The following is a 14,507-nucleotide window of genomic DNA, read 5'->3' on the forward strand; positions in this document are numbered from 1 at the left end:
TGTATTATACTCTTACCTGGTTATTTTACTGAATTTTCTAAATTCTAACCGGTCATTAATTGGTTCTGTTGAAATTTTTAGGCAGGTAACATATCATATAGAGATAATGGCAGTATTTCAGTTTCTTTTTAATCCTCTTATTTCATTGTACTGAACATTCACTTCAACGGTGAATAGAAACGGTCACAATTGTCATTCTCTCTCCCCCTCTGTCACCCTTTTTTCTTTCTTGTTCTTTTTTCTGCCTTCCTTTGATCTTCAGAGGTGATTAGTCCTGAAGAAACTTCTTTCTTCTTGCTTCTGAAAGGGTTGAAGTCCAGGCAGAAGTTCATAATTTGTGACTGAAGGCTTTTCTCTACACAGTTTCTATGCTAGACTATGCGAGTCAGTGGAGGCAACTTATAAGACCTGTCCTGTCCTCCAAACTTTGTAGAAGACATTTACAAGGATTTATGACAACTCCAGATCACAGAACAATACGATTGCTATGTGCCCCTAAGGCAGTGATTCTCCAATCTGACTGGTGACCAGGATCACTTCATGGCTTATAAATATACAGACTCCTGGGTACCGTCTTGGCCTTACTAAATCAGAACCTCTGATGATGGAGCTTGGCAATTTTATAAATTGCCTCAGAGAGTTAAGATTCACAGCTATTATCTATACTTCCAATTATATGCTTACCATTTTGTGGGGGGTGTAAAAATTAATTATCCCCCCACCTTTCTAAGTACTTCTGGCTGGAATCAAATTAACATGAGACAGATTCACAGAAGAAAATGTCCAAGCTTAATACACATGTACATGTGGAGGGGTGCCATAAGTATATGAGACCGGACCACACATTGGGCATGTAAGGCTTATATGCCATTTGGGAGCAAAGTGGAAGAGGGTGGGGGGAGGTTATGGTTATGGGCTTCAAAGGGCAGGAAAGCAATTCCCACAGAGATGGTAAACAAATGTTCGCTGAGGCATCTTTATCGGTGGGACACAGAAAGGACTTTGATCCAAGGTGCCTTGTAGGTTTCTCCCTGTCACACATTAGTTCGTATTAAAACTATAGTTACCTATGATGATAACTTCCCTTCCTGGGGCAAGTCTTCTTCCTAAATTCTTTTTAGGCAATGATGGGGAAAGACAAAGCTTTATCCTGCGTCTTTTGTTTCTTAAAACCAGCTTTAGAAAATCAGTATCCCAAAGAGGCATATTTTGAGTAGGCAAACTCTGTTTCCCCTCAATTTAACCAAACATATTTAAAGACAGACAAATTATCTTAAGAAGTTATTTGTAAACCTCTCACCGCGTGCTCCAGCCTTTGTTTAGATGGTTCTCTCATCCATGCATGCACTTCGCATGCTCTTCCTTCCTCTCGTCACTCCGAGTACTATTGATCTTTAAGACTCAGACAGTAATTCTTCTTCCATTACTCCAAACATTTTATTATTTTCTTCCTTGTAAGACAAGCTACAAAACCAAGCATATTATCATTACACAGCACATTTGCTCTCAACTTGTTCTGTGTGCTTTAATCTTGTCTCTTCAACTAGGTTTTCAAGTAGTGATGTATGGGAAGTAATATTTTCTTCATTTTCAAATCTTCAAAGAGCAAGCATTATCCAGAATCAATGAAAATTCCATTTGGCCCTTTAACCCTTTCACCTTGCCTCATCAAATGCTCTTACCTTTTTTCTGTCTGTCAGAAAAAGAGGGGAAAAATAGATATAAAGATTGTGTCCAAATCAAATATTTAGTGGAACAAGAACCTGTTAATCAGAAATTCCCTTGAGAAGAAAATGATAATCTCACGGAATCCAATTTGCTGGTCTAATGTTCCCATTTATCTGAAGGTGGGGGAGGGGAAAATTTATTTAGTTCATCTGGGGTATTGCTTGTTTGTTTTGGCAACCAGAATTTATCCTTCCCACCTTCTAGGTTCTTCCTTGAATATTAGGTGCTAAAAGATGTCCTTCCCAGACCTCTTTGTTTCTAGGCCCTAACTGGGGACAATGTTCTGCCAGTGAGATAACTTTGTGTGAGATTTTGCAAGTAGAAGAGAATCCATTGTCCATATCTAGTCACACCCAGTGGTGAGTGGATTCATGAATTTCAGCAGGCATGAGGGTTTACAAAGTGGTCTCCAGGGATCACCTACTTCAAGTTCCTACCTGACAGCTCCCACCTGGACACCTGGATGTGGCTGGGAAACTATGAAAGCATGAGGCACTTTCCCAGTGATTCCTGAAGAGAGGACAGCATCAACTTCCTGAGGTTCTGGAACATACTTGGAAGCTCACGCCACCTTCACTGACATTAACTACTCTGCCTTCCCAACGGTTTTATAAACCTTTCACTCACTCTATTAAATCTCTTTCTACTTGAAAGACCTAAAGTGGCTGAATCCTCACTGATTCACAATCATCCACTAACATAAAATTCTCACCTTGATAAAATGATATTTGCAAGGGAACCGTGAGAAATAGATTTATAATTTCACCAGGAAAACTCGTGTAATTCTTTAATTTCCATAACATGCTTATATTGTTTATTTGTGTTATCCCCTATTGACTTCCTTGAGTAATTAACAGAGGAATCCCTAAAATGGATATTTGGAGGGGGTAATAAGAAGATGTGGCCACGAGCTGTCCTGTAAGCTATAGCTTGCAATCAGAGGCTCCTCACCCCCTTCCATGTCCTTGGAATGGATGCTCTGCCCACTGTTCCCACACTGGAAACAGTCTTCGAGGACACAGCCTAGAGAGCAATGTGTTATGGGGACTACCTGGCTAGTATATCTGACTAAATACCTGAGCAGTATATGTGACTGACTTAAGGTCTCTGCATAAACTTGTAAGAATCTTGCAGGTGCGTACACAGATCTGCTCATCTCGTGGCACCAAAGAAAAGCCAAGCAAGCTCCCTTGCTTATTGAAACCGCCACCTACCAATCTAGAGTGGTCTGCCTCTTCCTCTGGTCTCTCTTTGCCCTCTACGTTCTGTGGCCAATTTCAAATTTTGCCCAGATACTCCCAAGATTGGTAAACCACATAAATAGAGCTTATAGGTGTGTGTTTAGAGGGAGGACTAAAGTAGAGAGTTATAAAATTATCTTCCACACTGAAAGCAGCTTTGGAAGAAACAGAAAGCAACGTATAGTATGATTAAGAGCACAATCAGAAGATAAAAAAAAAATGAAGTCCCTGGGACCAGCTCAAGAAAGAAAAGGAAATCATGGGCAGTTGGTTATGCCTGAGAAGTAGCCAGTGATTAGTAACAGGCATGTACCTCGCCATTTAATTGGGCCTCTTATGACTCTGCAGGCATCCCACACATGAATGTTTCCATTATGTCAGAAGAGCCCATCAAAATCATCATTTCTTCATAGAGACTCTGTCCCAAGGGCTGTGACTTTAATGTCATTCGCTATTCTCCACTCATTCATCTCCTCATCCAACAATTGTTAACTGGTCACCTATTCTCTGGTGACAACACTGGAAACACTAAAGTGAATAGTACATGACAAAATTATTGCCCTCATGAAGCTTGTATTATAGCGTGGGAAACAGACACACCAACTATAAACAAACAAAATAATTTCAGAATTTAATGAGTGATAAAGAGGAAATAAACTAGATAATAAATTGATAGTAGTATGGGTTTGAAGGGAAGTAATTTTAAATATGAACATCTGGCAAAGCCTCTTGGAGAAGGTGGTATTCGAACTGTAATCCAAAAGACAAAGAACCAAATATATACAAGAATGGAGGGTTCCATTCTTCTGCTATAGGTAAAGAACATGAGTGCTATTAAGCAAAAAGGCCCTTCAAAGGGACCAAACTCTGTTTGAAAAGGGGGAGAAGGGGAGTGAGTGAGAGGTAAAGTGCTGAGAGAAGCCAAATAGGTAAACAAGATCTGCTTCATGTCAGCTTTTGATGGTCATTGTACTGGAGAGACTTGGGTTTATTCCCTCATTCTCTCTCTCTCTCTCAGACAGACATGCACACACCCAATAATATTTCAGAGTCACCTCTGTCACAGTGCCAGCTTAGAGCAAGTAATCCCAACAGGTGAGGTGCTCTAACACCACCTCTGGTGAGAAACTCACCCTTGTGCAAGACAACCAAAAACAAGTGTAAGTCGAGAGAAAACTGAGGGAGTGTCTGCTGTTATAATTGAGTGCAACTGAAAACTAACAACCTGAGCAATAAAAAAGCAGTAAATTTGCAAATTCCAACTTTAATTTATTCTCAGCATGATCAACAGAACCATATCACTAATGGTTTGCTGCATATTCTTTGTATATGACTAGTCTTCAAAGGAAGTACTTTTCATATCATTCCCAGTACACTATGGTCAAGATGCAACCTCGTGTGGCCCAAAGCCATCTGTCTGAGTAACGCATCAGTTCTTACAATAAGCAATAAGAAGTCATCAAAATGTTATAATCAAGAAAGTAACATTATCTAATTTACATTTTTGAAAAATCACTGCACTGGGTGAGTGAAGAGTGTAAAGGGACAAGCCTGGATGGATGCAGTCTTGTTTGGAAAATTTTCTAACAGTCTAGACAATGAGTAATGGCGTCCTGGAGAAAGATGACGATGGTGGAAGTGGAGAGTAATTTATATTATTATGTAGAACTGACAGGACTGATTGTGTGGATATAGAAGCCAAGGAAAGGGGTTAACCAAACATGATTACTAGATTTGGAGATTATCCAACAGATTGAATAATTTTATCATTTACCAGGATGGAGAAGACTGAGGGAGCAATACTTGGGAGGGCTGTGAAAAAATAATGTCAAGAGTTCTTTTTTTAGATATGCTACATACAACATATATATTAGCAGTAGTGTGCTGGCAAATATTTAACAACATCTGTTAAACTCTCAAAAAGTGAGGATACAAATATATCACAAACATGTTGATTATAGATTTTGCTCACATAAAAATAATATATAATTTGCAAATAAAAATATTAAATACTCTTCATTGTAAAAATCATATGTAAAAATTCTATATGATTTTTATTTTCAAAGAAATAGTCAGCTTTTCCAGGGAAGACAGAGAAGAAACATAATTTGGTATAAATCAAGTTTGGGATTTTGACAGTTGAGGAAATAGAGAAAGAAAGGAGGAAGCAAGTTGAGATTGTTACAGAAGCCACTCCACTAAGTGTGGACCCTATGGTAGATATGAAGGAAGCAAAGAAAAGAGGAGGATGGAAAGTAAACATGGGTATGAAGGTTTGATTAGATTAAAATATTTTTAGCATAGGAAAGTGCTAGGGAGGTGAATTGGAAGACCATGAGCTGATGTAGTTACTGATGTGGCAAGGTCTAGAATGTATATATGGTAGTAGATGATCAAGGTGGATGGAGAACAGATTTTTGGAAATGAAATTTACAATTTAGAAGGCTGGAGTTTGGATGAGTCACCCATGTGCATGTTAGATTTTGACAATGAATAATGACTGTAAATGGGAGTAGAGAGGAAGACAAGAGTGATGTGGGAGCTAAACTTTTTAGTGAATGAGGGAGAGTGGTCAGGAGGTTGGTAGCAGTGGTGGGCAGTGAGTGGCATATACTCCAAAGGGGTTAAGATTTTTGAATGAGGAAGCAGGAAAATGAAATGGCTGTAGCACTGATAAGCAAGGATGATATGTATTCTACTTCTAGTCCCTGGAAGTCACAGGACATGAGAGATGATAGATGATAGGTAGATAGATAGATAGATGGATAGATAGATGGATAGATAGATAGACAGATAGATGTGTTTCTACTGATGACAACTTTGTATTATCAGTACAACAAGTTGAGTGATTTCCACATTGGTGATATATGAACTTTATGGGTTACAACTCATCACTGGATGTGCTGAGAAAATTTATAGAGTGCTAAAAATATTTTGAAACCTACAGAAAACCTTCAAAACTATAAAATTGAGGAAAATGGTATTTGATTTTCAAAAGCAAAAGTCTTCTATAAAAAGATTATTTAAAACTGCTCTGACACAAGGATAATAGAAACTGAATTACAAGTGTCATATGTAGTTTATAAAATCAACCAGAGGCACTGTTATCATAAAAGGTTAGGAATCAGTAGGATAAAATACCAAAGAGGGTGAAATAAGATTATAATTTGAAGGCATTTGAAAGGTAAACATTTACAGACACACACAAGGTCAAAGTATTATTATGAGATGCACATTGAACGTGAAACAGAAGATTAGCCCTCTGGCACTCTTCTCCGTAGGTATATTGTTCATTCCTCAGTTGTGTCTAAGCTCAGATTGGAACGTACATCAGTCCCATCGCCAGCACAGTGGGGTGCACAAGTGTTTGCAGAAACAGGTTCTGCCCTGATGAGGTGAAGAAATTCTGTGCAAAAATTATTAGAGGGAAAGCCAGCATGTTGCCAGCTACTACACGGCACGGTAAGGCCACAAGCCTAACAAGGATTCAGGAAAAGTAATAATCATTAGGAGTCCAAGTGAAAATTAATTAAATTATCTTGCACTAGGCTGCCCCTCAATCTAATAATTTATTTTCGTGACTGTCATCAGTAACAGCTTTTAACACATGAAAAAGAAATTAAAACTAGAAAAATACAAATGAAAGCACACTTTATCACCCTTCTCACAAAAAAAGGTCATTCTGAGAAGTTTTCTGCCCATAATAACCGCAGTGAATTATTTGTTTAAAAAAGACAGTCCATCTATCAAAACAAATGTCACGGATTTTCAGCTTTAGAACTCTCTTGCCAATAATTGAGAAACCTTCTACAGTCAAGTACTTACTCATTCAAAAAGGTTTTATTGAGCACCTACTTCATATTCAGATGGTATAAAGTGTTTATTCATTCAGTGTTAATATACACCATCTGCCTTTAAGGAATTTACAGTCTAAATAAGAAAACATGATTAAAACATAGAATATTGCAAGACAGCAAATAATTGAGTTCTCATTTTTTAAGTTAGATGCTCAAAAATGCTGTGTAGTACAGCATTTAGTATTTTAAAAGCTAAAAAACAGGAAGACCTATAAAACTTGAAGGGCACCAGGAAGCCTTCAAAGAGGAAGTAAAGGATAGATTTGCTTAATCTGAATAACCGGGAAGTCTGAAAAAACAATACCAAGGAAGTGAACAATGTAAAAACCAGATTCTAAAACTAAAGATGCATCCCGCATGAAATAATATTAAGGAATACATCTGAGCCCTCAAAAGTCCACAAAATAGACGTGATTAATATTCAAGAACTTGATTCAATGGCAAATGAATTGAAATGTTGTCTTTAGGTGAACACAAATATATTATGGAGTAGAATGTAAAAAGTGTGAAAAATTTTCAAATAACAGATGAAAGCTTGCTCTATCAATCATCTCAAAATATGAAATAATTGTTTATGAATAATAAGGGCATTTTGTCAGAAATGACTGTAAATTATTTATAAGGAGAGATAGAATTGGGCCTGATAGTGGTCAAAGTATATATACATATTTTTTAAGATTTTATTTATTTATTTTTAGAGAAGGGGGTGGGAGGGAAAAAGAGAGGGAGAGAAACATCTATGTGATGTGAGTGAGAAACATCAGTCAGTTGCCTCTCGCATGCCCTCCCAGCTGGGGGACCTGGCCAGAAACCCAGGCAAGTGCTGTGACTGGGAATCGAACTGGCAACCTTTTGGTTTGTGGAATGACACCCAACCCACTGAGCCACACCAGTCAGGGCCAAAGTCTATTTTTTAAATGAGGAAATACAGTGATAGAGAAGGAAAGAAGAAAGCTGAATAAGTAGGTCATTGAAGCCAAATATAGGACTTCCATTTACTTCCTGATACGCTGCTACATACTACCAGATTATGTAAGATTTAATGTAATAGAAATTTGATAAATCTTTTAAGTTCCAAAAAAATATATAAAGATTAATCTGCCACTAATATGTACAGTGAAATAGAAGTGGGGATGGAGGTAGAGTGTCTCAGGAATGTTATGAATTCGATTACTGAGGTCACTGAAACTTCTGGCGAAGATATTCAACAAACATGATGAATGTATGTTGACAACAAGAAAAAAAGTCTGAGAAAACAGGGGTAAGAGCACTCTGAGATAAAGATCAAAACTGATTATAATGCAAATTTTGAGTTATATGTAAGTCTTTCAATCTTATTAATCAAAATGGCCTAGGTAGTAGGAGACAATGCAGTTAATTGAATGTTGTATTTATACTTTTTGTCTAAGGAATTTCAAGTAAGAAATTCATGAACCTACAGAGAAAGATAAATACTATGTGATTTCACTTATCTGTGGTATCTAATGAGCAAAATAAACAAACAAACAAAATAGAAACAGACTTATAGATACAGAGAACAGACTGATGGTTGCCAGAGGGGAGGGGTGTTGGGTGACAGGGTGAAAAAAGGTGCAGGGCTTAAGTACAGATTGGTAGCTACAAAATAGGCATGGGGATATAAGGCACAGCATAGGAAATATAGTCAATAATATTGTAATAACTATCTATGGTGCCAGGTGGGCACTTGAATTATTGAAGGGAACACTTTATAACCTGTATGAATTCTATCCACTGAGCTGTATACCTGAAACCAGTGCAAAATAGTGTTGAATCAAACGGTAATTGAAAAATAAAATAATAAAAAATTGTAAAAAACAAATGCATAAACCCAGATAGCTCTACATCCCCTTTAGTACTTCCACTAGATCTCATGTGGACACCTGTGTCCACACCTGGAAGCCAGAAGCAAGTGCAGAAAGCAGGCACTGCTGGTGGCGATTGGTTCTAGGAAGAGAATCACAATCTGCACAGGGTGATGCTGGTGATGCTGGGCTGGCAGCTCATTAGCAGAGAAAGGAAAAGACGGAAGGGCTCACTGGTCAGCTCTGGTTGCTGAATGTAATGTATTCCCTAGAGAAAAAGAGAAAGTAAGAATGGCCTAACAGTGAATGCACTTAGGCCAAGACTATCAGACTGCATAATGCTATTAATTTTGAAAGTAGGAGCTTAATTGACCACCACTTACTACCTGTGGTTGAAGTTAGTGCTTCAGTAGAGAAAGAAACAGACAATCTGAGGCTAGTGTTCTTAGAGACTTTGGCCGCCTCCGGCTGAGCCTCTTAAACAGGGTGTTGACAATTTTACGATAAACCTCTCTCAGAGGGGCTTCTCATTTTCACCTATAATTTGTCGAATCCTCGAACTAGTGTGACTAATAACTTGCTTAAATCATTTGTGCCGTATTTTAAAAACAGAGAAACCAAAAGTGGATTTTTTAGAGCAGCTGAGATCACATGCTTGTTTTCCTTCTTGGCATTATTCTAATATGAATATAAAAGCAGTGGCAGGGAACAGGGAAGAGAGACTTAGAGCTATTTCAGCAGCAGTTTCCAAGAGACGGAGCCTTGAACGGTGCAAAAGAACATTTTGTAAGAATTTTAAGATTCAGTGCAGTATAATTCCTTTTTCCTCTGTGACTCTTACAGATGTCACATTCATACTTTCTCTGGCATGACAAAGAGTGAATCATGACCTTCTCCCCTCCAGCCATAATGAAGCGAAGATCATAGTATATAACAATATATACTAGAGAAAGAGTAAGTTTTAACCTAAGAAAAAATTCAGCTTTTATGGAAATTAATGGTTCATGTCACATGAAGTTCAGAGGGTCTGAAGGTCCAGGATAAAACTGAATTTCAAATGTCTTTTACAAATTATTTGATCATTGAAACAAAGTGAACAAGCCCTGGCCAGGTAGTTCAGTTGGAAAGAATGTCGCCCCAATACACCAAGGTTGCAGGTTCAATTCCTGGTCAGAGCACATAGAAAAATCAAAAATCAAAAATCAACCAATGGATGCAAGTGAAACAACAAATCACTGATTCTCTCTCTCTCTCTCTCTCTCTCTCTCCCCCCCTCTCCCCCCCTTTCTCTCTCTAAAATCAGTAAATTTTAAAAAGGTGAACAAACCATTCACTCTCACATCTCTGTGTCTTTGCTCAGAAGGTACAGTTTGCCTGAAAAAGAGACTCATACTTTACTCTCTCCTCCCTAATTTCCCCTCTCCCCACCAAAGAAAAAAAAAACTAGCACAGCACACAGTATGTGTACAGAAATGTCAGTTACTAGTTTATAGTTATCTTTCTCAATTGTTTAAGAGATTAGAAATAATAGATGTAAAACACCTACCAGAGTTTCTAACACAAAGGAAATACCCACTAAATCATCATCATCATCATCATTATCACTGCAAGCATGTAGTTAAGACAGCTCTCTGTCTGCCTCCCAGCTAGACTGTTAGCTACTACTGGGCAGGCATAATGTCTTTATTTATTCATTTAATACATATTTGCTAAACATCTGCAATGTTCATGGCGCTGTGATTTGTACTGAGATACAAGGGAGGACAAGCTAATAGCTATCTCAGAATTTTCTAGACTAAACTGTCTGCCCCAGGTATTAGTACCTTATTGCATTCTACATTCCCCATCACTTAGCACCAGTCACACTATATTTAAAATATCTGTTTAAGTGTTTGTCTCATGGAGTCAGAGGAGGCTTCCCTTGCCTTATTCATGATTGCACCAATTTAATAAATATAAATTGATCATCTTTGTTTCTAGAAATCACAATTAGATTGATAAAATATTAAAATTGACATGAAACATTTTCCCAATAGTCTAGTTTAGGAGTTCCCAAATTTTTGAACAAATAGATAAAAATATGACCTCAATTAATTAATTAATTAATTTTGTTAGATATAAAATCATATGAAGCTATTGTTTCTAGATTGAGATGTGAGATTTCCTTTAGTTCAAAATCTGAGTAAATTCTAAGATGATAATAAGGTAAAATTATAAACTCCAAATAATACTAACTGGATGAGGCTTCTCAGAGGTCTTTAGATCAAAAACTTACTGACGAATCACTCCAGGTCACTCCCATCGGGGTCAGCCGCCCCTCATTTCTGTCACAGCTCTCATGTGGAGCCCTGCCAAGCAGGTTTCCAACTTTGAGAACAACTTATCACTCTATATCCATCTTAAGAAATTCTACTCACATTTTTTAATGTAGAAGGCAAGGGACAATGTTGTTCTAATTGCAATCACAGGAAATTAAAGATGAACTTCTAATATCTTGATTTTATCTCCAACTACTATAACTACTGTTCCAAAAGCCACTTTTCTAAACAGGGGCCTTGAATACTTTTCAGAGAAAAGAATTTATATTAGATTCTTAGGCTGCCAAAAATTGATGCAGGCTTAGAAGATCTGTTTATGTATCAGTAGAGATTCTGCACTTACAGGGGTAGGAAAAAGTAGGTTTATAGTCGTAAGTAACATTCTTTTAACTCAATAAAGTTATTGTAATAATCATAACCCGCATGTATGTCTTTGCTATACAGATAACTGTAAACCTACCTTTGCCCACCCCTGTATTAAAAGATAGGTAAAAATAAACAATCTTATAGTAATTAAGTTCTGCCTTTATTAGCTGATATAATAAATAACATCACATTGTAATCATCTTCAACAATAAAATCCATTTTAAAGACTTTTAAAGTATAGGGTCAGTTTTAGCTTTTAATTCCCCTTAGAGCCTTCTAAAATTCAGCTATATATGTTCTGCTCACACTTGCTCTGCATTAAGACAAAACCCATTTTCTTTGATATCATCACATTATTTCCACTGACACACTAATGGATCCCTCTCTGTGTTACAAGTTTATAGCTATATGATTCACTTCTATGATAATCTCACTTTCATTAATATAACAGCTCCAATTGTAGTACATCAATTTCTGAGATATCCACATTCACATCCTAATGACTTTTTCAACCCTTAATGTGTTTTAAATGAGAAGAGTCACTTTGTTCTTTGAAAAAAAAAAAAACTATAACAGACTTCGACCAACTATATAGTGTCCTCTCCATAACATGATAAGACTATAGTAATCCGACACTTTGCATTCATGCAAAATATCTCCTCAGAAAGATCTGCAAAATCATAGTAAGAAAACTAAAAAACTACAAAGAACAAAAATAAATTTTCAAGCTGACTCAACACATGTTATACTGCAAGAACACTTAATCCGATAGGACAGGCCTGAGAGTTCATGGATGGGCTTCATAAAGTGTCCCCTGATGTTGCAGAAACAAATGTTGTATGTGCATATATTTAAGGAGATAGTTTACAGCTTTAGTCATATTCTAAAAGTGGGCGGCATGACCTGGAAAAGACTGAGACCCCCTTCTTAGCAATCATTATAACCCTGACTAAAGGAAAACGGATTGGTAGCTAAGAAGTGATTCATATGTGAGCAGAATTTGGGAAGAAATGGAAATAGTACTTTTAACTCTAAATACCGATCTCTTGAGTATCAAAATGGATTTGGAATTATAAGAAAGAGAACTGATACAAAGTTATAGGTTTCATTTATGAAGTAAAAAGGTGTCTTAAAATTAGAATATACAACAGATGCTTTTAATCTTTTCATAAAATACATGCCGGTTTGGATCAAAGACAGATATTTCCATGGAAATAACTTAGAGGGCCTGTAATCAGTAGTAAGAGGGAATGGAGGTAAAAAGCTACATAACTAGGTGGAAATTTTTTTTACCTTAAAAGTTGGCATGAGAATTCTTTTTCCTTGGAAACAAATAGCCTACCTGGGCAAAGTCCACGTAGAGCTTCAAAACCTTGGAGGTGAGAACTAAATTCATTCAAATGAGACAAGTAGACAATTTTTGTTAAGAGAGGAAGAGGAGAAAAGTAGGAAAAAGAGAAAGAATTTAGAGATGGAGAGAGATTAGAAATATTGGGGAGTAAAGGACTAAGAAAACGCCATGGGGGAAGGACAGCTGAAATAAATTAATAATAATGCCCAGAAACAGATTTAAGTTTGGTGGGGACAAACTTCCATAATTTTGGTGGTCCTCACTAAGAAAAAAGAACCCCAAGTTTCAAATTTTCCAATTAGGAATGAATCTTTGGAAGAAACATGTGCAAGTAGGAGCCTGTTTCATGAAAATCCATAGTTTTCTTTGTTTCATGGAAATCTATAGTCCTATCTACCATTTTGCTTAAAATTTCTTACTCTGTAGCATGCAAACACTGCCCCAAACATATTCAGTAAATCTCTTCCACTCAGATGCCTTGAATAAATACTACATTTTGGGGGAAATCAAAAAGGGAGCTGAATTTCTCATGGGCAAAAGAGCAGCACAAGGTGGTCCTGAGAGAGGCACAAGGTGCGGTGTGGTGTCTCGTTGTGGCTTGGAGGGGAATTTCTCTAGTGACTAATAATGTTGAGCATATTTTTGTGTGCTTATTTGCTACCCATGTGTTGAAATGCCATTCAAATCCCATGTGCATTCTTTACTTGGGTAGTTTTCTTATTGAGTTTCTTATTGTAAGAGTTATTTATATATTTTAGATGTAATTCCTTGATCAAATATATGATTCATGTATATGTTCTCAAATTTTCTGGCTTGTCTTTTCTTTTTTTCTTACCATCATCTTTTGAGGAGCAAAGCTTTAACTTTTAATTTAGATGACATCCAGGTTATTTCTTCTTTTATAGATTATACCTTTGATTTTATATCTAAGATCAGTTTTCATAACTAAAGCTCACAAAGATTTTCTCCTGTGTTTTATACTTTCAGTGTTCACATTTAAGTATATGACCCATTATGAGTTCATTTTATTTGTGGGGTTCAGTCTAAATTCTCTTTTATTCTCTGTTTCTTTTCTTTTTTTTTTTTATCATATGCTGTCTGATTGTTTCAGCACCATTTGTTGAAAAGAATCACCTAGCACTTTTGCCAAAATCAATTAATCTTAATAAGGCTGACTATGTCAAAATCATGGATATCTATATATTCTTTATTGTAAATAACAATTACTGATTCATGCAAGTTATTTACCAGCAGAAGCATGAAAATGCAGTGCACTCAAATTGTTCAATACACAAATAACTGGTGTGTTTTTACAATGTAGGTAAGCTTAAAAATACAAAGATTATTTGTGGTGAATATTTTGTAATGTATGTAAGTATAAAATCTCTATGATGTAATCTGAAACTAATTAGATCTTGTATACCAACTAAAAAAACCAATAAATCAGATGTAGAATCTGCTATCGAAAAGTTTACCCTTCAGACTAGGGAAAGGAAAGGTTTCGAGAGGGTAAACAGAGTGGATACTGAGGCAGGAAGAGATTACCTCTAATTAAGGGTATCTGTGTGGACTTCACAGTGATGTTGACAATAGAGACAAAGCTTGGCAGGTAGGTGGGATCTGATCCTGTAGAAATAAACTGAAGAACATTCCAAAATGAGGAAGAAGCCTGGACACAGACAAGGAGGCATGAGAGTAGGGAAAGCAAAATAGTTGGGAGGTATAAGATGTATCCAAAAGAGACAAGAATGGTAAGATGGAAAACTAAATATGAAAAGGTTAGCACCAGACTAAAGAGTTAAATTTCATTCCCTAAGTAGTGG

At 36.7% G+C, this 14,507-nt stretch overlaps 1 long non-coding RNA gene across 1 annotated transcript in view; it reads right to left on the reverse strand.

Annotated features, from left to right (window-relative positions):
• Positions 1–1,310: 1,310 nt before the first annotated feature.
• The window catches only part of LOC128779284 (uncharacterized), a 54,470-nt gene continuing 41,273 nt past the window's right edge, over positions 1,311–14,507 (reverse strand). Inside the window, exon 3 of the long non-coding RNA XR_008425182.1 lies at positions 1,311–1,464. This is a non-coding gene — a long non-coding RNA (uncharacterized lncRNA). The remainder of the gene's footprint in view (positions 1,465–14,507) is intronic.

The sequence above is a fragment of the Desmodus rotundus genome, chromosome 9 (genome assembly GCF_022682495.2).
Source record: "Desmodus rotundus isolate HL8 chromosome 9, HLdesRot8A.1, whole genome shotgun sequence".
In the NCBI taxonomy this organism is placed as follows: Eukaryota; Metazoa; Chordata; class Mammalia; order Chiroptera; family Phyllostomidae; genus Desmodus; species Desmodus rotundus.